We start from the raw sequence: 13,577 nt of genomic DNA, 5'->3' as shown, positions 1-13,577 counted from the left end.
GGGCAGCTTCTCTAAGGTTCAGATAGGAAACTGGTCACACCAGCTGCCTGGCCCCTAGCCCAGCCCATGAGATGTGCTGTGACCACGTGTGTCCTCTGGTGACCATGAACCTATGCCCTGTAATATCCTTTTGGGCAGGAGTTCCTGACTTTTCTCCACCTAGTGCTTTCCAGGTCTCACACCAGCAGCTTCATTCTCCCAAAGGCTGAGGCTCTGAGTCTTCTCCCCGATTCACCATCACTGGGGTGGGTCTGTGGGTTTATTTAGCCTATTACAGACTGGCTTTTTTTTCCAGTAAGCTGCTAAATTTGTCATAATTTATTACACAGCAATAGATAATACACATGAAATGCAAATATTTTTTCTGTTGTAAGTTGTCATGCTGATGGGAGTGATGGTATTTCAGTGTGTGTGTTTTTTTTAATAAAACTGGCATCTAGTAATTGTACATATTTATGGGGTACATAGTGAGTTTCCATACATGCAATGTAGAGTGATCAAATCAAGGTAATTTGCATATCCATCACCTCACACATTCATCATTTGTGTTGGAAACGTTCAAAATCCTTTCTTCTAGCTATTTGAAAATATACTATAAATTCTTGTTAACTGTAGCCACCCTGCAGTGCCACAGAACACTAGAACCTATTCCTCCTATCTGTACTTTTGTATCCTTTTAACTGCCCCATGTCTGTCCTTGCATGGCTGCTTGCAAGAACTCATCTTTGTGACTTGTTGGTATAGAGTGAATTCCAAGAGCCCCAAGGTGCTTGGGGATTGAGGGAGGCAGTGAGCCACTTTGAGCCTACTGGGGGGTTGGAGAAAGGACTGAGCAGGAAGGCTGAGTGTAAAGTTTGCAATCACTTAGCTAGATGGGAGCCTCTTGGAGGCAGCCTGCTTCACGTAAAAGGAATGGTCAGCGTCGCTGTTGCAACCTTGGAAAATTCCCTTTTAATAACATCTTCACAATGGAGAGAAAGGTTTGTTGTCGTTCTTCTTACTTGAAAACGCCGTTAATCCTACCACCTGGTGGAGAATTTGATGAATAAAGACCGTTGCTCAGGAAACATATTAGCTGCCACGAACAGGAATGTCTTTGTGAGGTGTATTACTGGTTGTTTCTAAAACATAATCTTACGTTTTAAAATTCAGTCTTTTGGCAAAAAAAGAAAATTAAAATGAAAGGGAGAGATTAGGCAGACAGTACCATTGTTCTTTCTTTCACCGCCTGATAGAAGCTTCGAATGGAAAACACACCTTTCAGAATGCGTTGAAGAATTGGTTCCAACCGAAGGCCTGCTGCTATTTTTCTGTTTCTCCCTGTGACCTGGAACAAACTGAGCTCAGCAAACATGATCCTTGGACCACAGTGAGTCTTCACTTAATGACATTGATAGGTCTTTGGAAATCGTGAGTTTAAGGGAAACGACATCTGAAACCTGATTTCACCATAGGGTAATTGATATAAACCAGAGTTCAGTTTGTCTGGTGTATTTCTGTTCATAAAAACATCACCAGACTTCTAAATGAAGGCCCCAAACAGCATCACAGGTGGCCACAGCCTGTCCCAGTGGCTTAGGACATGCGCACACACACACACAAAACCACACTCTCTTGCCCTGGGACCATATAAACACATCAGTTCACCTGACATGCACAGCTTTTTGGGGTGTGGGAAACCGGAGTACCTGGAGAAGACCTACAAGGACATGGGGAAAACTTGCAAACTCCACATACACAGTCGTCCCAGCCAGGAATCCATCTTCTTCTCATCAATGTTATAATGAAATGATGTTGAATGAAATGGCATTATTGGAAGACCTGCGGTATAGGATTTTATGCATTAAACTGATATTTATGCAATGTCAGAAATCCAAATAAGGAGAAAAAAAATATACTGGCTGTGGAGACAGTTTTGAATATCAGAATATTTCTGTATTGTCAGGAACCTGCCCCGGATGGAGTAAAGGAGGTTTTCTCTTTTTCTCTGAGCCATGGTGTCATTAACTTTAGTCACCATTATTTGTGGGAGGGCGGGGGTATGGTATGTTGGTTGAATAATTAGTTACAGAGGTTGCACACTTTAATAGTGTCAAAGAATTATAAAATCTTAGCATTTGCAAAGAGCCTTAGCAGTGACCTTGTTCAACCTTCTTCAATCTACTGAGTCATTCATTGATTCCTTGATTTACTCAATAAATGTATTAGCTCTGCCACTGCCTAAGTGCATGTCCTTCAGCAAGTTGCTGAACCTCCCTGTACTTCCCTTTCCTCATCCATAAAATCTGGATAATAATAGTACCTACCTCCCAGGAGGTAGTAAATAAACATTCAGTGAGTTAACACTTGGACGGTGCTCAGAAGAGTCCTTGTTAAAGATATGTTGTGGGCAACATATCATCATCATCAATTACATTCTTATTCCACCTCCCTCGAGCAGCGGTTTTCCTCACTGAGACTCCACCTGGTGGTTATCCTGTACCTGCTTGATCACTCCCTGTGGTAGGGAGCTCTCTGCCTCACACAGTGTCGTTTGACCTCTGGGCAGCTTTGTGGTTTAGAAGGCTCTTTCTCATTCAAAGCTTCCAACCAAAGAGAGCTTCCTAGAGCAGGTGGCAGAGTGGTGCTCTCAGGAGCTATCTGAATTTAAGGATGGGAAAGTTGGGCTCTGAAGCTAGGGTATCATTGCAGGACATCAGAGGCAGAAGAGACATACCTAAGATTTTAGCCATGAGAGGGACCTCAAGACCCCAGCCTCTTTTTTTTTTTTTTTAAGGCAAAGTCTCACTCTGTTGCCCAGGCTGGAGTGCAGTGGCACAATCTCAGCTCACTGCAACCTCTGCCTCCCGGGTTCAAGTGATTCTCCTGCCTCAGCCTCCTGAGCTCATTACAACCTCCACCTTCTGGGTTCAAGTGATTTTCCTGCCTCAGCCTCCTGAGTAGCTGGGATTACAGGCATGCCCCACCACACCCGGCTAAGTTTTGTATTTTTAGTAGAGACGGAGTTTCACCATGTTGGTCAGGCTGGTCTCAAACTCCTGACCTCGTGATCCACCTGCCTCGGCCTCCCAAAGTGCTGGGATTACAGGTGTGAATCAGACCCTGGCCTCTTTATTTTACAGCTGAGAAGACAGCTCAGATGGGGCCTAGCTGGTGCGATGGCTTAGCCCATCATTAGGCAGAACCTGGATGGGAGGCCAGCCCATGGGGCGATACTGCCAAGGCCTATATTACCTCTCAGTTCTCCTCTCATCTTGGGCTGCTCAGGATGCCCCAGAGAACATGCTTCTGTGCCCTCCTGCACTAGAACAGGCAGGAAGAGCAGCCTGGACCGTGGGTACCAGGTATCCTATGAGGACCCCATTGTGCCAGGCCTTGGTTGGCTAGATGATTTCCACTGTGTTTACACTGCACAGTCTCCTCTCTCCCTTTAGACCTCCCTGTGAGCAAGCTTGTATTGTCTTTTGTGAATTCTGGCATCTGCCTTCCCTCTTTTTCTTCCTGAGGTTCTGCCCAGGAAATACCACATACTGGTCATTCTAGACCCATTTGCTGTCTAATCAGGCTTTGAGCTCACTAGTGCCATCAGTGTTTTACAGCTGAGAAGGCAGGCTTGCTGAAGTTGGCCATTGCCTGAAGGTCCCCCAGGTTAGGAGGGTCAAGTTGGGGGGTTGTCACGTACCCCTTTCCACTATGTCACAATGTTTCCTTCTAACACACGCATGCACATCGTAAAAGGCTCGAGACCCAGTGTATCTGGTCTCCCTGCCTGCATTAATAGCACCGCTGCCAACCTCCCTCCCACTTCCCTCCACTTAGTTTTATCATCTAAGAGGCCAAAAGAACAAAATGTCCCCCCTCCACCACACCATATTTCAAAGGGCTATAAATAGGACAGTTAGTGGTGGCACTCTGGGTCACATTTGCCAGGGACAGACTTTATATGATGTCAGCCATGTCCTTGGGTCCAAGGTTTCCATGGCTAATAGTTTTCATTCTCCCTTCTCTTCCTTCCTGTTTTCGTTCCTTCTTTTTCTCCCTCCCTTCTTTTTTTTCTTCATCCTAAAAATCTTGTTCAAAAGTACATAGCTATGCAGCCTTCATTAGCTGAGGTTGTATAGAAGGCAAACAGGTCCCTGTTTCACAATTCCTCCCAGATCCGAGAAAGGAACGCAACTCTGAGCAGACAGAATAATGCATTCTGGCCTAGAGGACAGCTGTACAGCCTGCCAGCATCTCACTCCTCTGAAAGCAAATTCAGTCCACCCAAGAGCAAGGCCAAGGGGCTGTCTCCTGTCCAGGAGGCCCAGGCCAGGGGGAGAAGACAGGCTCTGGAGTCACCAGGCCCGCTGTTGATCAGTGGTGAGATCTGGGGCAAGTGACTTCCACATCCGAGCTTAGTGTCACCCCTTGTGCTCTGGGGGTGACACCAACTCATCTTCCTGGGTGAGAGTTGAGATTTAAAAAAAAAACAGGCCAGGTGCAGTGGCTCACACCTGTAATCCCAGCACTTTGGGAGGCTGTGACTGGCAGAGCACGAGGTCAGGAGATCGAGACCATCCTGGCCAACATGGTGAAACCCCACCTCTACTAAAAATACAAAAATATGACTGAATATGGTGGTGTGTGCCTGTAATTCCAGGTGCTCAGGTGGCTGAGGCATGAGAATCGCTTGAATCCAGGAGGCGGAGGTTGCAGTGAGCCGAGATCGTGCCACTGCACTCCGCCCTGGCGACAGAGCAAGACTCCAACTCAAAAAAAAAAAAAAAAAAAAAAAAAAAGAAAGAAAAAGAAAAAGAAAAAGAAAAGAAAAGAAAAGAAAAAAAACCCCAAGTAGATGGCTGGACCAGCACTTGGGAGGAAAGTAGGTATTCAGTTAAAGTTTCTCCAGTCTGAATCAGACTGGCGGTAGCAGGTGTGGAGAGGAGGAGGAGGTGGTGGCCCAGGAGAACGCACCCTCGCTCACTCATGCTGACCTGGTCATGGGCAGTCAGTGCGGTCCTAGCCTTCTTGACATCCTCAGCCCCTTTGGAAAGGGGCCATCTCCTTTGATTCATAGTTCTCACTCTCCAGCCTTCAGCCCCTCATCTGCCTGCACCCCTACATCCCACTGTCGAGTGTAGAATTTTAGAACGCCGTTGTCAGAGGGTCACTGGAATGGATCCACCCCCACCGCTGCAGTGTAAACGTGGTTCATTCATGTCATCTGCTGCAAGGGAGCATGGGATTGGGGCAGCCAGAGAGCAGCAGATGGTCATGTGCATTCAGGTGTCTTCCAGAGTAGCCTGGTGACTTAGGGCAGGTGATTGCAGATTCTGGAAAATGGGTCTAGAATTTGACTCATGCTCAGGTTGCAAAACTAAATTTTGGAATAGTGCCTGGCACATAGTAGGAGCTCAACAAGGAGGAGCACTCCTATTCCCTAAAGACAGAAACCCTCCACCTTTGATGAGAATCAGAAGCCGCTGTACAGCCCTGATTGGGTGGATCTTGTTGACGGGCCCCAGTTTCAGAGGCTCAGTGCATGGAGTCTGCAGAAGCAATAAGGCCCCAGATACCTCCCTGTACTCTTCTCCCGTGTGTCCCTTGCTCCTGGCCCCCTTAGCACCCTGCTCACTGGATCCTTCTGGACCCTCACTGTGGGGCCTCTTAGATTTCCCCAACCTATGTTGCAAACTTTGTTCTAGGAACCTGGTGTCCAGGCTGTTGGCCATCTCTAATTTAGTCCTAAGATAGATCCCCGAAGATGGCACAGGTTGCCTGTGGACCTTTTCACTGCATGATCCTAATCACAGCTGATGTTTTCTGAGTGTTCCATGCTTTACTAAGTGCCTCAAATGATGATAACAGAAAGGATACTCGCTACCACTTCTCAACAAGCATACCAGGCACTGTTCTGAGCTCCTGTGTACATTTTCTAATTCATTCTCATAACCTCATAACCCTATGAGGTCAGGGACTTTTATTATCCCCATCACCAAAAGAGTAGACACAGGTACTGAGTGATGAGATAACTTGTCCAAGACCCTGGTCAGTCGATGGCATAGCCATTGGCCAAGTCATTATTGTGTTTGTCACTTATGAACAGCAGGCAAAGTGAACCGCTCTTCCTCATCTGTCTTCTTCATGACCATCATCATCAGCATTTCCACATTACAGATGAGGAAACTGAGGCTTCCAGAGGCACACGGGCAAGGCTGGTGAAACAGGAGCTGGGATCTAGGGGTTTGGATGCTGGGGTACAGGAACTCACCCTGGGGTTGAAGGTGGAGAGAGCCAGAAGTTGGTTGTCTCAGTTCTGCTCACATTCTGGCCCCACTGAGTCTGCTCACAGCCCATGTGGTGCTAAGAGCTGTTAACCACAGAGCAGAGTGGAGCAGGGAGGGCTTTTTATGCAAACAGGGGGGTCAGGAACTGGTGCGCGCAGGGGGTTGGATAGTGTGTGCTTCAAGGTCATGTCAATCCTGGTGCCGTCTCTGCATTTGAACTCAATATCCCTTTGAGCACAAAGGGATATTGTGTTCAAGACAGACCTGGCTTTGAGTCTCATCTCTGCCAATTTCTAGCTGTGTGGCCCTGGGCAAATTATACTCTTTCAGAATCTTAATTTCCACATCTGTGAAATGGGGGTAAAACTACCAGCCCCAGAGGACTGCTGTGAAGCTTGAATGAAATCATGCACATGAGATGCTTTGCATGCTATTGGCCTCATTGTCCGTATTCAACCCATGGTTGCTATTGTTGATGATAATAGCTCTTCCAGCAAAGCAGCCAGACCTCAGTGGTTAGCCTTCAAATTCAGAAAGGCACTTCATTATGAGGGATCCCGTGTGTTCAGCCCCTTTCAGAGAGAGAGGTTAAAAGTGAGAACAGCTTTCCCAGTCTAACAAGTGCATACGCTTCCTGCCCAAACTTCTTCTCATTCTTACTTTCAGATCAGCCGAGTTGGCCTCCGGAGTCCCTGGGTCTCCACAGAGGGAGGTGCCACCGCACCCAAAGGGGACCCACCCTTTGAGCTTCCCTGCTCAGTTTGCTCACACGCTGGCATGAGCCATGTCATTCCTGGTTCACACACCCAGAATTTCTACCTGTAAACCTGGTTATCATTATGCAGCCCAGCCAATAGCTCTGCTGAGGGCCTTCCAGCACTCACACCAGATGTTTCTAGGTCCTCTCACCATTCCTCACTCAGCTTCTGTGTCTGCTCTTGCACTTTCCTACTTCCGGGACAACTGTCCCGTTTGCCAACTAATCTGGCTAAACTGTCTCCGTCTTGATCTCATTTTCCGTCAGTGTCATGTCCTGGATGGGAATCTAGATTAAGAAACCACTTACTTGCACATTCATGAGTCTGCCCAGGAAACAGAGTGGTCCCGAACACAGAGCCTTCCCTGGACACACAGGCTGATGGACCTGTATTCTCTCTCCCCATGCAGTGGGCTTTTCTAGGGCAGAGCCCAAAGTGTACTGTTGTCCCCAGCAGGGCAGAACACAGTGCTTGGCACAGCCCAGGCCAAGGCTCAGTAAATGCTGATGGGAAGTAAACTGTGTTAGTCCCAGACTTTACACTACAGTAGAGTTAGGAATTAGTTAATCATTCAGGCTCCAACCTTTATCAGTCTTATGACCTTCAGCAAGTTACCTAATCTCCTCAAGCCTCCATTTACTCACCTTCAAAATGATGAAAATCATAGTACACACATCCAAGGACCATTGTGAAGATTAACTGAGCTTTTGAGTATAAAGGGCTTAGTTTAGCAAATGCCCATAAGTACTTAAAAAATGTTATCTGTTATGCTAGTTTAAGTGTTATCTGTTATTGCTACTACTAGTATCAAACTGATTTCATGTTGTTTTGTATTCACTTACTTCTTAGCAGAGCCCTGCAAAGTAGTTGAAGCAGAGACAGTTTGGTTTTACCAATGAGTAAAGTAAAACTCAGAGAAAGGCTTTCTTTCTCTTTCTTTCCTTTCCTTCCTCCCTCCCTCCCTCCCTCCCTCCCTCCCTCCCTCCCTCCCTTCCTTCCTTCCTTCCTTCCTTCCTTCCTTCCTTCCTTCCTTCCTTCCTTCTTTCTGTCTGTCTCACTCTGTCGCCAGGCTGGAGTGCAGTGGTGGGATCTCAGCTCACTGCAACCTCCGCCTCCTGGGTTCAAGCGACTCTCCTGCCTCAGCCTCCTGAGTAACTGGGACTACAGGTGCAGGCCATCACACCTAGCTAATTTTTGTATTTTTAGTAGAGAGGGGGTTTCACCACGTTGGCCAGGATGGTCTTGATCTCTTGACCTCGTGATCCACCTGCCTCGGCCTCCCAAAGTGTTCTGATTACAGGCGTTAGTCATCGAAAGGCTGTTTTTCTAAAATTGCACAGCTTGACTTGACCAGTCTCCCCCTGGGGGCACATCTAAAAGCAGGCCACACTGTTTTGCATGGAACATGTCATGCCCACAGGCCTCAGAAAAGATCCCTATAATTTAAAAATGCAGCAATAGTATTCAGCCAGACCCAGTGGTAACAGTTATCCAGATGATTGTTTGCATGGAGAGGAAAAGCTATGATTTATTAAGCAAACTGGGCCTGCTCCTCCAGGAGTGATATCCAGCGTTACTTCTAGTTTGCTGCTCTGCTCCAAGAAGACACAAAATTGGAGAACACACTCTCTTGTGAGAGTTATTGTATTATATTGTAGAGTAGAAAGGAGCCTCCGGTGGCATGAGGGGGCTGTGGATGGTGGAAGTACGAATATGGGCCAAGAAATAATGATTTATGGGTTCAGAACAGGAGGAATGAGAACATAACCATGATTTGTTGGAGTGGAATTTGTCCTAATCTGTGCTGTAGCTGGAGAAGGTAGACATTTTTCTTGCTTCCAGGTCTCTTGGTTTAAGCCCAGCAGTTCCCTGCTTAGCTCCTAGATTGGTGCTAGTGGCTACCAGTTGGATGGATGGAAATGAAAGGGATGAATGGGCTGGAATAGGATGATAGTAGTTTGCCTGGTATCGGGAAGAACACTGAACCCTGGGTCTAAGGCCCTCTGCCCACTGTCCAGCTGCACAGCTCTCAAGCTGTGTCATGGAGGAGCCACTTCTCTGGGCCTTGGTTTCCTCATTTGTGGTCTTGGAGAGTCACATGAGCTTTTCCGAACCTCTCCAAAAATGGGGACACTTTCTGATTTGTCTTTCTTGTATGGCTCGTGTGTATGAACATGCTTCACAGATGTTTCAGCGGTAAGAGTTTAGCTGTTGCTCTTAATTGGAAGCAATCTTGGAAGGGTGGGGAAATAGGGACTCAATATAGAAAGAGGCATGACAGCAGAGCATGAGTGAGAAGAGAACTGGGACATGGCTTTCAGAAAAGATTTCCAAGGCTCCTGTTAAAACCAAAAGGCAAGCAAACTCTGAGGAGCTGTCAGGCTGTTCCTGGGATCTGGGGCAGAAAGACAGTGGAATAATTGCCTTTCCTCTGCATTTAACACCCTAGTCCTATATTAGAGAAGCTGAAAAACTGAGGCTGCGGAAGGTGAGTCCCCCATGGGATGCAGTTCTACTTTGGGTTTGTTTTTTTGTTTTGTTTTTTTTTGAGATGGAGTTTCACTCTTGTTGCCCAGGCTGAAGTGCAGTGGCAGGATCTCGGCTCACCACAACCTCTGCCTCCCGGGTTCAAGTGATTCTCCTGCCTCAGCCTCCTGAGTAGCTGGGATTACAGGCATACACCACCACGCCCAACTAATTTTGTATTTTTAGTAGAGACGGGGTTTCTCCATGTTGGTCAGGTTGGTCTCGAACTCCAGACCTCAGGTGATTTGCCCACCTCAGCCTCCCAAAGTGTTGGGATTACAGGCGTGAGCCACCGTGCCCAGCGAATTCTAGTTTTTAAGATAAGCCTCCAGGTCGCAAACTTGTCCGTTGGAATTTGGAATCCAATGCAATTGCCAACTTATTTTTTTCAAAGCCAACCTAAGACCGATGGAAGATTTGGTTCAGGATGTTATGCATTGCTTCAAGTAGAGTCTTAGGCTTTAATTGAAGATCACAGTTGGCCACAGGTACCAGGCTGTGGAGTCAGAGACTTCATTCAGAGCAGGGCTCCATGTTTAATCTGATTCATGCATTACCCCCTTATATCTTACGGCGTAGAACAGTTACAGTGTATATCCTGACATAGGCATATATACATGCAGATTTTTATATTACAAGGATTCTTGACTATTTAGTAAGATGTAACATACAGAAGGCCCAGACTCAGTAATGAGCTTCTGCGGACTTATAAATCAGCCACACCCTGCTGGATTATCTGAGACTGATCTGCCTGTTCACCCATTTATTCATGGATTCACTGGTCATTATTTAGTGCCTCCTACACCCATAGGATAGCCAGTGGGGGTGAGAGTGGGGAAACCTAGTGTCAAGTAAAATAACAGCTCCCCTTCCCCACCTCTGACGGCTCGGTCTAGTGAGAGCAACCAATGATGGGATTGAGGTGATGCCTGGTGCTTAGTAAATTCTTGCTAAATGGAAGAATGAAGACTGGGCGTGGTGGCTCATGCCTGTAATCCCAGCACTTTGGGAGGCTGAGGCAGGTGGATCATGAGATCCGGAGATCAAGACCACAGTAAAACCCCATCTCTACTAAAAATACAAAAAATTAGCCTGGCGTGGTAGCGGGCGCCTGTAGTCCCAGCTATTTGGGAGGCTGAGGCAGGAGAATGGCATGAACCCAGGAGGCAGAGCTTGCAGTGAGCTGAGATTGCGCCACTGCACTCCAGCCTGGGTGACAGAGTGAGACTGCATCTCAAAAAAAAAAAAAAAGAAATGAATGAAGAAACACAAGAATGAAGCCATGGGTACTGGAAGGGGGTGTGGCCAAGAAAACATCTTAAAAGTGTGATACCTATATTGTTTTGGTCACTCTCTCCTTCAAGAAATAGGAATAGACTTTCTCCCACATGCCAAGTGGTGTGCCGGGTGGCAAGGACACAGTGGTATGTGGGGCAGACATGCCCTTGCCCTTATGGAGTTAACATGTTGGTGATAATGCTTTGTCGCAATGCAAGGAACACTGAAAATATAGAGGGGCTGTGCCCAGCCTCGTCCCCAGAGTCAGCAAAGATGTCTCTGGGAAGTGGTGTTTACACTGAAATCTGAAGGGTGAGTAGAAAGTACAGAGGGAATGGGGAAGGTGTGAGCCAGTGATGCAAGGGAGGGAGGCCTGAGTTACAATTTACAAGGATCCCCCTGGCTGCTGCCAAGAGCGGGAGTTGGCATTAGAGGCGATGGCTATTTTAAGACTGGCTAGGAGGCTGTGGCAGTGATCTTTGTGCCTTAATTCTCATTTCTGAAAAGAAAGAGTTTCGTTCCTGTAGCGTTCCCAGACCCTGACCCCTAACTGTGCTGACTCTGGTCATGTTCATGTATCTTCTATGTAACAACTTGCCCCCATCAGCAGGTGCCAAATAGAATCTGTTTATAGTCAACACCACACATGGTTTCCAGAGCCAGGCAAATGCCTTTAGACAACTCTGGGCTTAGACAGTCACTAAATGCTGTTGTTTCTCCCTCTAAAAGAGCTCTTGAATCTCCCACTTCTCCTTTTGCCCAGGGCCCTGCCTTCTGGCCCTCATTATCTCTTCATAATCACCAACTCGACAGGGACTGAACTTTCTTCCTAACACACATGTTTATCCTCATGTGTCGCCATTGCCAGGGGTGTAAAGATACCTCAGTGGTTGTATCAGTCAGCTTTCTCTGTATAACAAACAGCCCCAAACCCCAGTGCCTAAAAATAGCAGACATTTATGATTTCTGTGGGTTGATGATCTGGTCTGCGCAGTGTGTGTTAGGCTGATTGCCTGTGCTGGCCCATCCACACATCTGGAGGCTGAGCTGGGGTGCCTCAGCCTCTCTCCACACATTGTCTGTTATCCCCCGGGGGCTACCTCAGGCTTGCCAATGTGACAGCAGAATGATTTCCAGCAGCAGCTGGGCATGGCATGACTCATGCCCAGGAACTTGAGACCAACCATGGCAACACAGCAAGACCCTACAAAAAATAAAAATAATTAGCCTGGTGTGGTAGCATGAGACTGTAGTTCCAGCTACTCAGGAGGCTTAGAGGGAGGATCGCTTGAGCCTGGGAGGTCAAGGCTGCAGTGGGTGGTTGTCATGCCACGGCCCCTCCAGCCTGGGCAACTGAGTGAGATCCATCTCCCCCCCTCCCCCCGCAAAAAAAAGAATGATTCCCAGCAGCAAGAGAGAGGAATTTTTAGACATAAGCACTTTTAAAGTCTTTATTTGTGTCACCTTTGCTATTGTGCCATTGGCTAAAGCAAGTCTCGTGGCCAAACTTTGATTCCCCCTCATGCTGGGGGGCGGGGGGGCAAAGCCACACTGCAGAGTGTGCATGCAGGTGGCCTGAACAAATTGGGGCCATTTCTACAGCAATGGTTATAAGGGAGACTTCACAACCAGACTGAATGGGGATGTTTTCTGTGTGGTCTGTTCCCTGCCACGTACTGCTTTTGTCCTACTGAACAGGTTTACTCGTCAGGTCTCAAAGCCTCAGCTGCCCATCCTTAAAATGGGAATCATCCTTGGGACCACCTCAGTGATTTCATGAGAGGACCTAAAGAGAAAACTGAGTGTCTGCACGTCTCTCAGTGCTTGGGGCCCAGTAAGAGTTGAGGGTTTCTGTGCTATTCTTAGTGTCAGATGAAGTCTTCTTTTTCTTTCTTTCTTTTTTTTTTTTTTTGAGACAGAGTTTCGCTGTCACCCAGGCTGGAGTACAGTGGTGTGATCTCAGCTCACTGCCACCTCATCTCTCAGGTTCAAGCAATTCTCCTGCCTAAGACTCCTGAGTCTCTGGGACTATAGGCACGTGCCATGTGCCACCACACCTGGTTAATTTTTGTATTTTTAGTAGAGACGAGGTTTCACCATGTTGGCCAGGCTGGTTTCGAACTCCTGACCTCAAGTGATCCACCCGCCTTGGCCTCCCAAAGTGCTGGGATTACAGGCATGAGCCACCGCGCCCAGCCAGATGAAGTCTTCAGAAGCCCTTTCCTATCTGGCCTCAGGCTGATTTATCCTAACCCCGATGTTACACTTTCACATTCATATCTTACATATTTATTTTTCCTTTCCCCATGTTTTGTGTTTTTACTAAACAGCACCTCACTAGTGCTTCGTTCAAGGAGCAGCTAAAAATATCATCTCCTCTTCAAATTCTTCTTCCAGAGGGAGTTGGTCATTTGTCCTTTTTTTTTTTTTTTTTTTGAAGTCTCTCTCCGTCTCCCTGACTGGAGTGCAGTGGTGCGATCTCAGTTCACTGTAACCTCCACCTCCCAGGTTCAAGCGATTCTCCTGCCTCAGCCTCCCAAGTAGCTGGGACTACAGGCATGCGCCGCCATGCCCAGCTAATTTTTGTATTTTTAGTAGAGATGAGGTTTCACCATGTTGGCCAGGCTGGTCATGAACTCCTGACTTCAAGTGATCTGCCCGCCTTGGTCTCCCAAAGTGCTGAGATTACAGGTGCCCAAGCCCCCTGTATTACATTTTCCTGAGTTGTTTGTGTATTTTTCTGTTT

At 47.2% G+C, this 13,577-nt stretch overlaps 1 long non-coding RNA gene across 1 annotated transcript in view; it reads left to right on the top strand.

Moving 5' to 3' along the window:
- Positions 1-13,577, top strand: part of LOC116276416 — a 38,539-nt gene that overhangs the window by 11,744 nt on the left and 13,218 nt on the right. The window lies entirely within an intron of this gene.

The sequence above is a fragment of the Papio anubis genome, chromosome 8 (assembly GCF_008728515.1).
Source record: "Papio anubis isolate 15944 chromosome 8, Panubis1.0, whole genome shotgun sequence".
NCBI lineage: Eukaryota > Metazoa > Chordata > Mammalia > Primates > Cercopithecidae > Papio > Papio anubis.
Note: the sequence above shows the minus strand (reverse complement) of the source record. Positions and strands in the feature narration are given on the sequence as shown.